The 14,376-nt window shown below is 37.9% G+C and overlaps 1 non-coding gene across 1 annotated transcript; it reads right to left on the reverse strand.

The window, feature by feature from the left end:
• Positions 1-251: 251 nt before the first annotated feature.
• Positions 252-323, reverse strand: TRNAC-GCA. Its single transcript has one exon. It is a non-coding gene; the product is annotated as a tRNA-Cys (tRNA).
• Positions 324-14,376: the final 14,053 nt, after the last annotated feature.

The following is a 14,376-nucleotide window of genomic DNA, read 5'->3' on the forward strand; positions in this document are numbered from 1 at the left end:
GGTTTAAATATCCATTTCTACTGGGCTGAGTCTATTTGTCTCTCTCTCACATATACACACAAAATGTTTGTCTGTGTGTATGTGTGTGTGTGTGTGTATACACACATACATGTATATATATGGTGGTTTAGTTGTTAATTAGTTTCTGACTCTTGTAACCCCATGGACAATAGCCTGCCAGGCTCCTCTGTCCATGGGATTCTCTGGGCAAGAATACTGGAGTGGGTTGCCATTTCCTTCTCCAGGGAATCTTCCCTAACCAGGGATTGAACCTGGGTCTCCTGCATTGCAGGCAGACTCTTTACCAACTGAGCTACAAGGGAAGCCCCCATGTATGTGTGTGTGTGTGTGTGTGTGTGTGTGTATATATATATATACACACACACATATATATACACATACACATATATGCTGTGCTTAGTGTCTCAGTCGTGTCTGACTCTTTGCAACTCCATGGACTGTAGCCCACTAGGCTGTCAGGGGTTTCTCCAGGCAAGAAAACTGGAGTGGGTTGCTATGTTCTCCTCCATGGGATCTTCCCAACCCAGGGATCGAACCCAGGCTTCCCACATTGCAGGCTAATTCTTATTGTCTGAGCCACTAGGGGAGAATATATATATATATATATATAAATATAAATATATATATATATAAAACATAGAGAGAGAGAGAATGTGTATACTATAAACATACAATATCAGTTGTATATATGTGTATGTATGTATATACAGCTGTATCTGATTATTTGTGACCTTATGGATTGTAGCCCACCAGGCTCCTCTGTCCACAGACTTTTCCATATACTTTTCCATTCCAATACTGGAGTGCGTTCCCATTTCCTACTCTGGGTGATCTTCCAGATTCAGGGATTGAACCCACATCTCCTGTATCTCCTGCATTGGTAGGCATGTTCTTTACCACTGAGCCACCTGGGAAGCCCTGTATATATCTATATGGACACAGACTTCTATTTATTAATGGTAGTTAAGTTCTATAAAATTGTCATGAACATTGAATAAACTGGCATGGGATATAGAGGATTAAGTTCCTGTGAACCTCTGGTCACAGAATTTCTAACACATATATATATGGAATTAGAAAGATGGTAACAATAACCCTGTGTACGAGACAGCAAAAGAGACACTGATGTATAGATGAGTCTTATGGACTCTGTGGGAGAGGGCGAGGGTGAGGAGATTTGGGAGAATAGCATTGAAACATGTATAACATCATGTATGAAATGAGTCACCAGTCCAGGTTTGATGCACGATACTGGATGCTTGGGGCTGGTGCACTGGGACGACCCAGAGGGAGGGTATGGGGAGGGAGGAGGGAGGAGGGTTCAGGATGGGGAGCATGGGTATACCTGTGGTGGATTTATTTCGATGTTTGGCAAAACTAATACAATATTGTAAAGTTTAAAAATAAAATTAAAAAACAAAAAACAACAACAAGAACAACAACAAAAAAACAATATATAACCTTGTTTAATGTGTGCTTCTGTTTACAGATACCTTATTTAATATACATTTCTCACAAATAATTCATTGCATATTTTTGAATGATTAAAAGCCAGAGGATTTGGAAGCCATTTGTGTTATATAGGTTAATTTGCCAGTATCCTTGTAAGTCTTATCATCAGCCTTGAAAATCTACTATTCTGTAAATCACTTGCAGATACTTTAAAATTTCTTCTGTACTCTCTTGATTGGAACCTGTTTTACCTGTGTATTTAACACTTTCCTTACCATATCACTATTTGAAACATGAGCCAGTCAGCACTAGCAGAGAATTTAGCATTTTTCCTAGGTAACATGACTATAATTTTCTTTTGCTTTGAGCCTCACAAAGCCTGTCTACGATGCTTTTTTTTTTCCTTTAAATTCGGTTATCAGCTCACAAATTCACAAATTTATCTGTTTTTCCATAGTTTCATCACACATATAGATGTTATTTTAGCACTTTCTGGAACATCTTACATACAAATGGGCAAATTTCTGCTTCCTTTTTTCTGAATGCACTGTATTGTTGGTTCATTAACATTGAACTCATGGTTAAGAGCACTATAATTCATACCTGAATGAAGTTTATTCCACACATATATTTTCTCTGTAAGGCACATCACAGCTTTCTTGCACTTGTGGACACTAGACAATGCTTACGCACTATACTATAGGGCCATTTTAAACAAAACTCATCAACAAAATCATAGCATCAAAAAACCTGGAAAAAATGTGGTTCTAAATAAGCCATGAATAAGCTACTTCTTTACATGTGATCTGGAACAGGATGGCAGAGTGTCACCTTGTTTGACCTCAGCTGGAACTAAGCAGATCAGGCAAGCCAAAGTTTTTGTAGCTCTCTACATGTCTATGAAAGTACTTCAAGTATTGCTTTAGGGGTTCTAGATAAATTTTAGCGGGTAGACAAGTTTGCAAATACAGAATGCACAGTAATTAGAATTGGCTGTTGAAGAGGTGTATATGTGTATTTCTGAATTATTTTTGAAATTTGTATGTAAATGTACTCACAGTGTCATTGAGGTCAACTCATGTGATTATTTCTGCATTTCTGAGAGGACCTCTACCTTTCCATCTAAGTAGTAAGCAAAATAGACAAAATTCTCCAATCTTATGGAGTTTGGATTTGGTGGTATATTAATTATTGACATATTGTATGAAACTTATTATGCCTGGATACGAATAGATTAACTTTAATTGTAATAGTTCTTATGGTATTTTGCAATTTATTTTTTTACCTTCCTAAATTTCAATATATATTTCCTAACTCTGCCTGAGTAAAGCCTGCCCCTCACAACTGACTACATAGAGTTTGAAGAGCTAATCAATCTTGGATCTGCTGATGGAGAATAGGTTCCCAAGGACTGAAACCCTGCTGAGAAGTGGCATGCTGTTTCCTCCCCTAGGGACACTTCAGCCTGTCCTTAATCCTGTGCAGAGCTGACTGCTGACAAGGTGGCTTGTAAGAGCTGATCCTAGGTACTGCTTGCTATCTTCAGAAAAAACTTAAACTTTCATTGGGAAGAAGTCCTATAGCCAGTTAGTCTGGCAGTCAGCTTATTCTGTTTCAGCCAGTGCTCTCAGGTGTGATTTGCTATTTTTAGTATTATCACATATCTGTTAATTTTTTCCTCAGGCCAAACACAAAGATTAGAATTATACCTGAAAGTTTATAAGTTTTAAAATTTCTTAAAATTTCTCTTCTTTTATGGGCATAATTTGAAGCTGGTATGTAGGGATGGGAAAAACAAGCCAAAATTTAAAAACACAAATGGTCAACCAAGTATATCTAGTCAAGTAATTTGCACTGGGAAAATGATCCCTTTTATACTGTGTTTCACGTAAATTTAATGTGGAGAGCATGTATGCACTACTAGGTCTTCAGTGAAATATTTGTATGCTTAGTGAAACCAACCCAATCCAAACATTTTCTATTTCCATTTCTTCTTTGAATTAAATCCACATCTGATCTGATATTTATTAAAAAACAAAGCTATGTTGTACAGTGGAGAAGGCAATGGCACCCCATTCCAGTACTCTTGCCTGGAAAATCCCATGGACGGAGGAGCCTGGTGGGCTGCAGTCCATGGGGTCTCGAAGAGTCGGACACAACTGAGCGACTTCACTTTCACTTTTCACTTTCATGCATTGGAGAAGGAAATGGCAGCCCACTCCAGTGTTCTTGCCTGGAGAATCCCAGGGATGGGGAAGCCTGGTGGGCTGCCGTCTATGGGGTCACACAGAGTCGGACACGACTGAAGCGACTTAGCAGCAGCAGCAGCATGTCGTACAGTGACAAGATTTCAGATTTCCATTTTATAGTTTCATTCAGTTACCAAAAAGAGTTGTTGAGAATTGATGACTATCTAGAGATAGTGAGCAGTTGGATAATACTGGAAACATGAGTATTTTCTGCTAAAACACCTAATAAACCATTTTATTCAGCTTAATTTATCTATAATTATGCTGTGTTTAAAAATAAGAGTATTTTCTAGTAAACATCATAGTCTTTTAAAAATCCCTGTGTAGATATATAATCTTTTCAAATTAATAGTGATGAATCTTGACAGACTATGATAGCAATGTCAGTTAGAACCTCTTCTTTTATAATAGATGCTACATTGGTTTGGTTTGGAGCAGTAGTGAATGAGAATAATGGTGCTACATTTTCCTGACTGTAGTTTGCAATCTCACAAATTATTAGTATTTTTATTGCCCCTAATGAAAACTAAACAGATCTTAAATTCATTAGCCAGGAAATCAGCATAAGTCACAGTGTCCTGTTATTAAACTCTTTGTCGGTAATGATACTTTTCACACCTTAGGATTTCAGAATTCTTTCACATATACAATTCACCACACTGTAGGTTTCAGAAGAAATAACCTATGAAAAGTTAATTAAAAGTTAAAGTACAGTTAATTCATCATATGGATAACATAACACAATCTAATAGAGATATTAGGTTGCCATGACAAAGGACCAGGAACTCTTGGACAACTGCTTTGATTTCAGTATGCCCTTTTTAACCAAAAAAGTTATGGTGTGTGTGTTTTTTCCCTCAAATCCTAATTCACATGGACATAGTGAATCCTAGCTAAAACATTCATGTGAGGTGTTTAGATTTCCTTTTATGAAACATAAAAAATGTACATCTTTGTTATGGTCATAGCCAAATACTTTGGTTTATCTCCAGCTTTACCTCCTGGTAACATGTGCATCTAGTTTACAGCAGCACCTCAAATCTTGTTAATCTGAGTTCTCCTCACCTATATAATTGGCAGAAGTTCTAGGCTTTTCTCAGGATCCCCTCTAAAATATTTTAAATAGTTCGCACACACATTAACATGTTGCCCAGATTCCTGTTAGGCACCCTAGTTTTGGGGTTTAGGGAAGTTCATTTTCCCTTTATGGTCACTGGTGGATGAAGTGGTCTCATATACTATTAGAGTTGCTGCTGCACTTCCATATGGTCTGAGTATTGAAGTCATTTGCCCTCGCCGCCCTTCTGCTTTCTCTATTGCCTGCTCTTGGCTCCTTTTCATCCTTTTAAGCCAGCAGGGAAATCCCCTACACTACTTTTTATTTATTTATTTTGAATTGGAGGGGAATTGCTTTACAGTGTTGAGTTGGTTTCTACCATACACATGGTGCTCCCACTGCAGAACTGTTGAACTGATTGTACGTGAATGTCTCTGATACTTGAGGACATGGGTACAATTGATGGAGGAGGACATGGCAACCAACCCCAGTTTCTTGCCTGGAGAATCCCATGGGCAGAGGAGCCTGGCGGGCTATAGTCCATGGGGTCAAAAAGAGTTGGACATGACCAAAGCAGCTTAGCATGCACAAATGGAGACCCACATACCATTGTCTGGATTTTTAATAATCACAAAATTCAACTTAAATATGTTCTATTTTTCTTCCTCAACAGATGCCTTATAACAAATAAATAGCACATGATGTGGAATTGAATGGAATTTCTCTCAAATAGTGTAAAGATATTGTATTTGAAAATGAAATCACATACTGTCTTTACTTCCTGAACTCAATCAGTTCAGTTCAGTTCAGTCGCTCAGTCATGTCCAACTCTTTGCAACCCCATGGACTCCAGCACACCTGGCCTCCCTGTCCTCCTGGACATGAGTTTAAACTCATGTCCATTGAGTTGGTGATGCCAGCCAACCATCTCATCCTCTGACATCCCCTTCTTCTTCTGCCTTCAATCCTTCCCAGTATCAGGGTCTTTTCAAATGAGTCAGTCCTTCACATCAGATGGACAAAGTTTCAGCTTCAGCATCAGTCCTTCCAATGAATATTAAGGAATGATTTCTTTTAGAATGAACTGGTTTGATCTCCTTGAAGTCCAAGGGACTCTCAAGAGTCTTTTCCAACACCACAGTTCAAATGCATCAATTCTTCAGCACTCAGCTTTCTTTATAATCCAACTCTCACAGCCATACATGACTACTGGAAAAAAAAACATAGCCTTGACTAGATAGACCTTTCTTAGCAAAGTAATGTCTCTTATTTTTAATATGCTCTCTAGGTTGGTCATAACTTTCCTTCCAAGGAGCAAGTGTCTTTTATCATGGCTACAGTCACCATCTGCAGTGATTTTGGAGCCCGGAAGAAGAAAGTCTGCCATTGTTTCCCCATCTATTTGCCATGAAGTGATGGGATTGGATCTTAGTTTTCTGAATGTTGAGCTTTAAGCCAACTTTTTCACGCTCCTGTTTCACTTTCATCAGGAGGCTCTTTAGTTCCTCTTCACTTTCTGCTGTAAGGGTGGTGTCATCTGTGTATATGAGGTTGTTGATATTTCTCCCGGCAATCTTGATTCCAGCTTGTGCTTCATCCAGCCTAGCATTTCTCATGATGTACTCTGCATATAAGTTAAATAAACATTGTGACAATATACAGCTTTGATGTACTTCTTTTCCTATTTGGAACCAGTCTGTTGTTCCATGTCCAGTTCTAACTCTTGCTTCCTGACCTGCATATAGGTTGCTCAAGAGGCAGGTCAGGTGGTCTGGTATTCCCATCTCTTGAAGAATTTTCCACAGTTTGTGGTGATCCACACAATCAAAGGCTTTGGCATATTCAATATAGCAGAAGTAGATGTTTTTCTGGAACTCTCTTGCTTTTTTGATAATCCAGTGGTTGTTGGCAGTTGATCTCTGGTTCCCCTGCTTTTTCCAAAACCAGCTGCAACATCTGGAAGTTCATGGTTCACATACTGTTGAAGCCTGGCTTGGAGAATTTTCAGCATTACTTTACTAGTGTGCGAGATGAGTGCAATTGTGCGGTAGTTTGAGCATTCTTTGGCATTGCCTTTCTGTGAGATTTAAAAGAAAACTGACCTTTTCTAGTCTTGTGGCCCCTGCTGAGTTTTCCAAGTTTGCTGGCATATTGAGTGCAGCATTTTAACAGCATCATCTTTTAGAATTTGAAATAGCTCAAGTGGAATTCCATTACCTCCACTAGCTTTGTGCATAGTGATGCTTCCTAAGGCCCACTTGACTTTACGTTCCAGCATATCTGGCTCTAGGTGAGTGATCACACCATTGTGATTATCTGGGTCATGAAGGTCTTTTTTGTACAGTTCTTCTGTGTATTCTTGCCACCTCTTCCTGAACTCAATAGTACTCTATTTTCAATCTAGTCAGATCTATATAGGTAACTGCAATTATTATTAGTGTTAGTGAAGAATGGTCCCAATGTGCTAAACATTTTGAGAAAAGTGCTGTCTGGCTTAGGTCAATGACTCTAATGTTATTGTACTGTGTTTGGCATCAGACTCACTGTAACTCAATTGGTAACATTTTCAGATTAAAATAACCTAAATTTTAGGACCTTGAGTTTTCTTTAACAGCTGTCTACATAGATTCCTGGGAATAGAAATGCATATAATACAAGGGAAAGGAAAAATGATATCAATGATTTAATAGTTTAAAAAAGTGATTAAAAATGTTATTAAGAGTTTTTTTTTTGTTTGTTTCCAATGACACTGAGTTAGAAAGTATTATTTAGAAATTAACCCATAGGGAGACATCTTTATGAGACTGCTCATAGGAAAATGATTACTGAAATTTTAAGTGATAACTGGGCTTCCCAGGTGGCTTAGTGTTAAAAATCTGCCTGCCATTGCAGGAGACACAGGTTCAACCCCTGGGTGGGGGAGATCCCCTGGAGAAGGAAATAGCAATGCACTCTAGGATTCTTGCCTGGAAAATTCCATGGACAGAGGAGCCTGGAAGACTATAGTCCATGGGGCCATAAAGAGTTGGACATGACTTAGCAACTAAACAACAAGTGATAACTGCTGCCTTAAAAGTCAAAATAATGTTCTGGATCTTAGAAATAGTAAGATCACTATTATTATCTGCATTTGTCATTCAGTTTCTTGACCTCTACCCACTTTACAGAGGATATTTCTAAGAATGGAGGTGATGATTCCGAAGAGTAAAACAAATGGCATTCCATATACTCATTTCACATTTTGGAGAGCATAAGTAGTGACAACTGACCCCTCTCTGCTTTGGTATTTTATGTGTAATAATTGACAGGGTGCTATGATTTCCACTCAGTACTACTCTAAGCAAATAATAACTACCTGATGAGGATGTAACAGATATTATCAAGCAACTGTGTCTTTCTAAAATAAATGATACAGCTTTTTCTGTTAGGTGAGGATGGGAATGATATTTGGCTGTTGATAGGACATTTTTTCATTCCTCTTGTAGGACAACTCTTCCAAGTGTGGACCAAGTGATGGGAATGAATGTCTTTCACAGGCTGATCATTATCTTCTGAATTGAACTGATGAGATACTCCTAAGAGGCACATGTTAAATATAAGAGTACATAAAGTTTGATGTATTTTTTTTTTTTTTCCCTTGAGGAGAAACCCAGGAGAGGACTGGCTAAGTCATATGGTAGTTGCATACTGGCATTTTTGTGACCCTGTCAAATTATTTTTCAATATGATTGCACCACTTTATATCCCCACTACAGAGTATGAGAGTTCCAGTTGATTCACATCCTTGCCACAGTTGGTATCGCTAGTCTTTTTAGCTATTTTAATAGATGCTTAGTGGTATATTATTGTGGTCTTAATTTACATTTGAAAGTGAAAGTGTTAGTAGCTCAGTGGTGTCTGACTCTTTGAGATGCCATGGGCTGTAGCCTGCAGACTTCTCTATCCATGGAACTCTCCAGGTGAGAATACTGGTGTTGGTTGCCATTCCTTTCTCCAGGAGATCCTCCCGACCCAGTGATTCAACCCTGGTCTCCTGCATTGCAGGCAGTTTCTATACCATCAGAGCCACTACAGAAGCGACTTAATTTCTATTTCAGTTCAGTTCAGTGGCTCAGTTGTGTCCGAGTCTTCGTGACCCCATGGACTGCAGCACACCAGGCCTCCCTGTCCATCACCAACTCCCAGAGCTTACTCAGACTCGTGTCCATCAAGTCGGTGATGCCATCTAACCATCTCATCCTGTGTCCTCCCCTTCTCCTCCTGCCTTCAATCTTGCCCAGCATCAGGGTCTTTTCCAATGAGTCAGTTCTTTGCATCAGGTGGCCAAAGTATTGGAGTTTCAGCTTCAGCATCAGTCCTTTCAACGAATATTCAGGACTGATTTCCTTTAGAATTGACTGGTTGGATCTCCTTGCAGTCCAAGGGACTCTCAAGAGTCTTCTCCAACACCACAGTTGAAAAGTATCAATTCTTCACCATTCAGCTTTCTTTATGATCCAACTCTCATATCCATAATGAGTACTGGAAAAACTATAACCCTGACTAGACGAATCTTTGTTGTCAAAGTAATGGCTCTGCTTTTTAATATGCTGTCAAGGTTGGTCATAGCTTTTCTTCCAAGGAGCAAGCATATTTTAATTTCATGGCTGTAGTCACAATCTGCAGTGACTGTGGAACCCAAGAAAATAAATTCTGTCACTGTTTCCACTGTTTCCCCATCTATTTCCCATGAAGTGATGGGACCAGATGCCATGATCTTAGTTTTCTGAATGCTGAATTTTAAGCCAACATTTTTGCTCTCCTCTGTCACTTTCATCAAGAGGCTCTTTAGTTCCTTTTCACTTTATGTCATAAGGGTGGTGTCGTCTGTGTATCTGAGGTTATTGATATTTGTCCCTGTAATCTTGATTCTAGCTTCTGGTTCATCCAGCCCAGCATTTTGCATGATATATTCTGCATTTAAGTTATAAAAGCTGGGTGACAAGACACAGTCTTGATGTACTCCTTTCCCAATTTGGTACCATTTTGTTGTTCCATGTCCGGTTCTAACTGTTGCTTCTTAACCTGCATACATATTTCTCAGGAGGCAGGTCAGGTGGTCTGGTATTCCCATCTCTTTCAGAATTTTCCACAGCTTGTTGTGTTCCACACAGTCAAAGGCAGTCAGTAAAGCAGAAGTAACTGTTTTTCTGGAACTCTCTTTCTTTTTCGATGATCCAACAGATGTTGGCATTTTGATCACTGGTTCCTCTGCCTTTTCTAAATCCACCTTGAATATCTGGAGATTCATGGGTACTGTTGAAGTCTGGCTTAGGGAATTTTGAGCATTACTTTGCTAGCATGTGAGATGAGTGCACTTTGCATTTACCCAATGAATATTGATGTTGAGTATCTGTCTTATATGCTTATTTGCTGTCTATACGTCATTTTTGGGGAAGTATCTTTTCAAATATTTTGCCCAGTTTTTATTAGGTGGTTTGTTTTCTTATTATGGAGTCATAGAGATTTCCTTAAATATTGTCAGTACAAATTCCTGATTAAATATGTGATTTGCCAGTAGTGTCTCTTGTCTGTGTATTGTCGTTTCATTCTTTTAACAGTATCTTTCAAAGAAAAGATGTTCTAAATTTTTATGAAGTAGGTAACTTTTGTAACTAAATTATACTTTTGCATTTTTTCCTAGAAGTTTATAGTTTTAGGCTGTACATATTGTTCTGTGACCCACTTTGATTCATTTTTGTACATGGTGTGTAATATGGGTTAAATTTTGCTTTATGATTTTCCATATGGCTATGGGTCTTTTTCCAGAACTATTTGTTGAAAATACTATTCTTTCTCCATTGAATGGCCTCTGCCAAAAATCAATGGTTAATGTATGTTTGACTATATTTCTGAAATCTCATTACTGTTCAATTAGTCTGTTTATCTTAGCACTGCTGTATTGATTACTGTAGCTTATAATGAATCTTGAAGTAAGGTAGTGTGACTCTTCAAATTTTTTTCTTTTTCTTAAAGTCGTTTTGGCTTTTTGGGTCCTTTGCATTTCCATATAAATTTTAGAATCAGCTAGTCAATTCTACAAAACAAAAACAAAAACAAAAGACCTGCAGAGATTATGATTGGGATTGCTTTGTATCTACAGTTCAATTTTGAGGAGAGTAACAGCTTAATGAAATCGAGCCTTTTAACTCATTGACACAGTTTATTTCCCAATTTATTTTTGACTTCTTTAATTTCCATTGGCTAAATTCTGTAGATTTAAGTACACATATCTTACACAGTTTTTTCAGAAGTATCATTTTTTGAAGTTTTGTAAATGAAAACTTCAAAATTTAAATTTGTGATTATTTCTTGTTGTTATACAGATATGCAATAGATTTTTATATGATCTTGTGTTCCATAGCTTTTAAAATTAACTTTTTAGTTCTTGTGGCATTTTTGTATATATTATAGCAGTTTTATATAATAATCATGTTATCTGAGAGTCAGATTTTTATTTTGCTCTCTAATCTGTCTGCCTTTTATTTTCTTGCTCTCGTGCACTAATTAGGACTCTAGAACAGCTGAATTGAAGTGATGATATTGGAGATGCTTGCCTTATTCCAGATCTTAGAGGATATAAGTTCAGTCTTTTACCATTAAGTGTATTAGCCGTAGAGTTCTCATAAATATTGCTTATCAAATTTGGGAAGTTCTTTTCTTGGTTTGTTTAGTGTTCTTTTAAGAAGTATACCTGTGGCTGATTTGTGTCGATGTATGGTGAAAGCCACTACAATATTGTAATAAAGTAATTAGCCTCCAATTAAAATAAATAAATAAATTTTAAACAGAAGTATATATTGAGTTAAAAAAATTTTTTTTCTACATCTGTTGAAATGATGATGTAATTCTCCTTCTTTACTGTATTTATTTAATATATTAAATTTTATTGCTTTTAAAATTTTAAACCAAGCTTATATTTCTGAAATAAAAGCTAGCTTTATCCTTTCAGGTCTTACCTAAGCTTTGCTTGGCAGGCCAGAACAGCATTTAGTCTAATTTTCCCTCTACTGAGATCAAACTCTTCTAAGTACTCCTCCCCTAAGTCCATCAGTTGCGTTCTACTCTGGCTGGTAAGAACAGGAAATATTTTTAGCTGTGTGAAGTCCCCAAGTAATGTTCTTTGTTCCCTCTTATCCTTTCCAGTGTCCTTTCCCAGAATAAGGTGATTTCGTTAAGTGTGTGTGATGAGCAGTACTCAGCTCAGACTTGAGAAGGGCCCTCCACAGACCTCTGGGGTGTCCTCTCTGTGCTGTCATCTGCTCTATGATACTCTTTCTTATGAACTCTAGCTGCATTGGCTCCTCCAAGCTTCTATGTCTGTCTTTTTCATTTCTGACTTTTCCTCCTCGCACACAGTGTGGAAACATTCTGAAGGCACGTCATGCATGTGTGCTAAGTCACTTCGGCCGTGTCCAGCTCTGTGCGACCCGGGGGACTGTAGCCTACCAGGCTCATTCAGACAATCTGGTGTTCACCTGTATTGTGTTCTTTCCCTCAGGGGTCATTGTCATTGTTACCTGGGCCCATTTCTTGGAAAGGTATTTTTCATGTATTTTTGCTTGTTTTAGATAGAAGGGTTTAGGGGATCAGAATTTGTTACCTTAAATATGTCTCTCTGGTATAGTACTTATTTTAAGCTGGTTATTTTCTAAGAAACAGCAGACTTGGGAAAAATCTAAAAAAAAGAGTTTTTGTTTATTGTTGTTGTTTGGTTGCTCAGTTGTGTCTGACTCTTTGCAACCCCCTGGTCTATAGCCTGCCAGGCTTCTCTGTCCATGGGATTTCCCAGGCAAAAATACTGGAGTGGGTTGCCATTTCCTTCTCCAAGAATGAGTAGGAGTTGTGAAACATTTATATTTGTAAGAGAAATCTCCATTTGCATGGTTGTTTCCCTTACTATACCTGGAAGTAGAGAAAGAACAAATCTTATCAATGGATAAGGCAATGACTTTATGACTTTATCTTACCCTTGTTTTCTGTACATTTCCTGATTACTTCCTATATCTGACTCTCCCCATGCTCAATATCCTCTTTTTGTCTTTAGCTGAGGCTGGAATTTAAGCGGAGGACTTTGGTTTTTTTGGTGTTACCCAGTTTTCTTGGGTCTCTCCTCTGTATACAATTTATTAACTTTTGTGTGGTTTTCCTCCTATTAATCTGCATCCTGTCAATTTTAATTCCAGATCAACCAGAAGAAGCTAGAAGGGTAGAGGAAAATCTCTTCCTGCCCCCAACAAGGGTAAATGTGTTTCATGTTGGCCAGAAGAAGGCTCTATTGACATTTTTAAACAGTTGGCTCTACATATCTAAAGGTTCCACATTCGTGGATTTAGCTGACTGTGGATAGAAAATATTAAAAAATAAATTCCAGAAAATTTCAAAAAGCCAAATTTTAATTTGCCACATGCTAGCAACTGTTTCTGTGGCATTTACATTGTACCTACAACTATTTATATAGAATTACATTGTGTTAGATATTACAAGTAATCTAGTGATGGTTTAAAGTATTTGAGAGGATTTACAGAGGTTACTGGAGAAGGAAATGGCAATCCACTCCAGTATTCTTGCCTGGAGAATCCCACGGACAGAGGAACCTGGCGGGTTACAGTCCATGGGGTTGCAAGAGTCAGACACGACCAAGTGACTTTCACTATTACTACTACTACAGAGCTTATATGCAAATACTATGCTATTTGATGTAAGGAACTGTCAGTGAACACAAGTTCATGTGCCCGAGGCACAGTGAGGCCAAGCAAACTGAAACATCAGAGTTTGGAGCAGAGAAAGGTTTACTGCAGGGTTGAGCAAGGAGAACAGGTGCTGAGAAATATATGTAATCAAGCATACATCTTGGTGAAAGATTGCTACCAGTCACAAACATAGCTTCTCTGTTGACTCAGTGGTAAAGAATCTGCCTGCAGTGCAGGAGATGCAGGTTCAATCCCGGGATCAAGAAGAGCCCCTGAAAAGAGAAGTGGTTACCCACTCCAGTATTCTTGCCAGGGAAATCCCATGGACAGAGGAACCTTGCGGACTACAGTCCATGGGGTTCCAAAAGAGTATCACACATCTTAGCAACAAAACAACCACAATAAAGTCACAAAACAAGATCAAGTTAATGATTTTAGTGCCTATCTGTGTATGGGAAGATGCAAGAATGTGGAGTCATTGAAATTCTTCCTTAGATGTGCATTTTAATTATCTAAGGCCTATATATTCAAAACACAAAGCACTTCAACCTGGTTTTTATCCTGAATTCCTTTCAGGGTGTACTGTGCCAGTGACTGCAGTAGCTAATGACTTCATCTTTGTGGAACTGGACTGGTTTTTTTTCCAACCTAGGTTTTTCTAAGTTTTGTTTTATAATCTAGGTACTTTTCAGTAAGATTAGTTAATTTCTATTTTTTAATATTAAATTTCATCAAATTAAAAGGAATTTTCCTCAATTATTAAATTTTGAAAATCTGGATTTTTTTTTTTTTTTTGCAGTTCTCAGAAACTTTCATAATAATGATTTGATAGTATGATTTGAAACCAGTTTCCCCACCTGCCAGT

Source organism: Bison bison, unplaced genomic scaffold, assembly GCF_000754665.1.
Source record: "Bison bison bison isolate TAMUID 2011002044 unplaced genomic scaffold, Bison_UMD1.0 scf7180017864361, whole genome shotgun sequence".
NCBI lineage: Eukaryota > Metazoa > Chordata > Mammalia > Artiodactyla > Bovidae > Bison > Bison bison.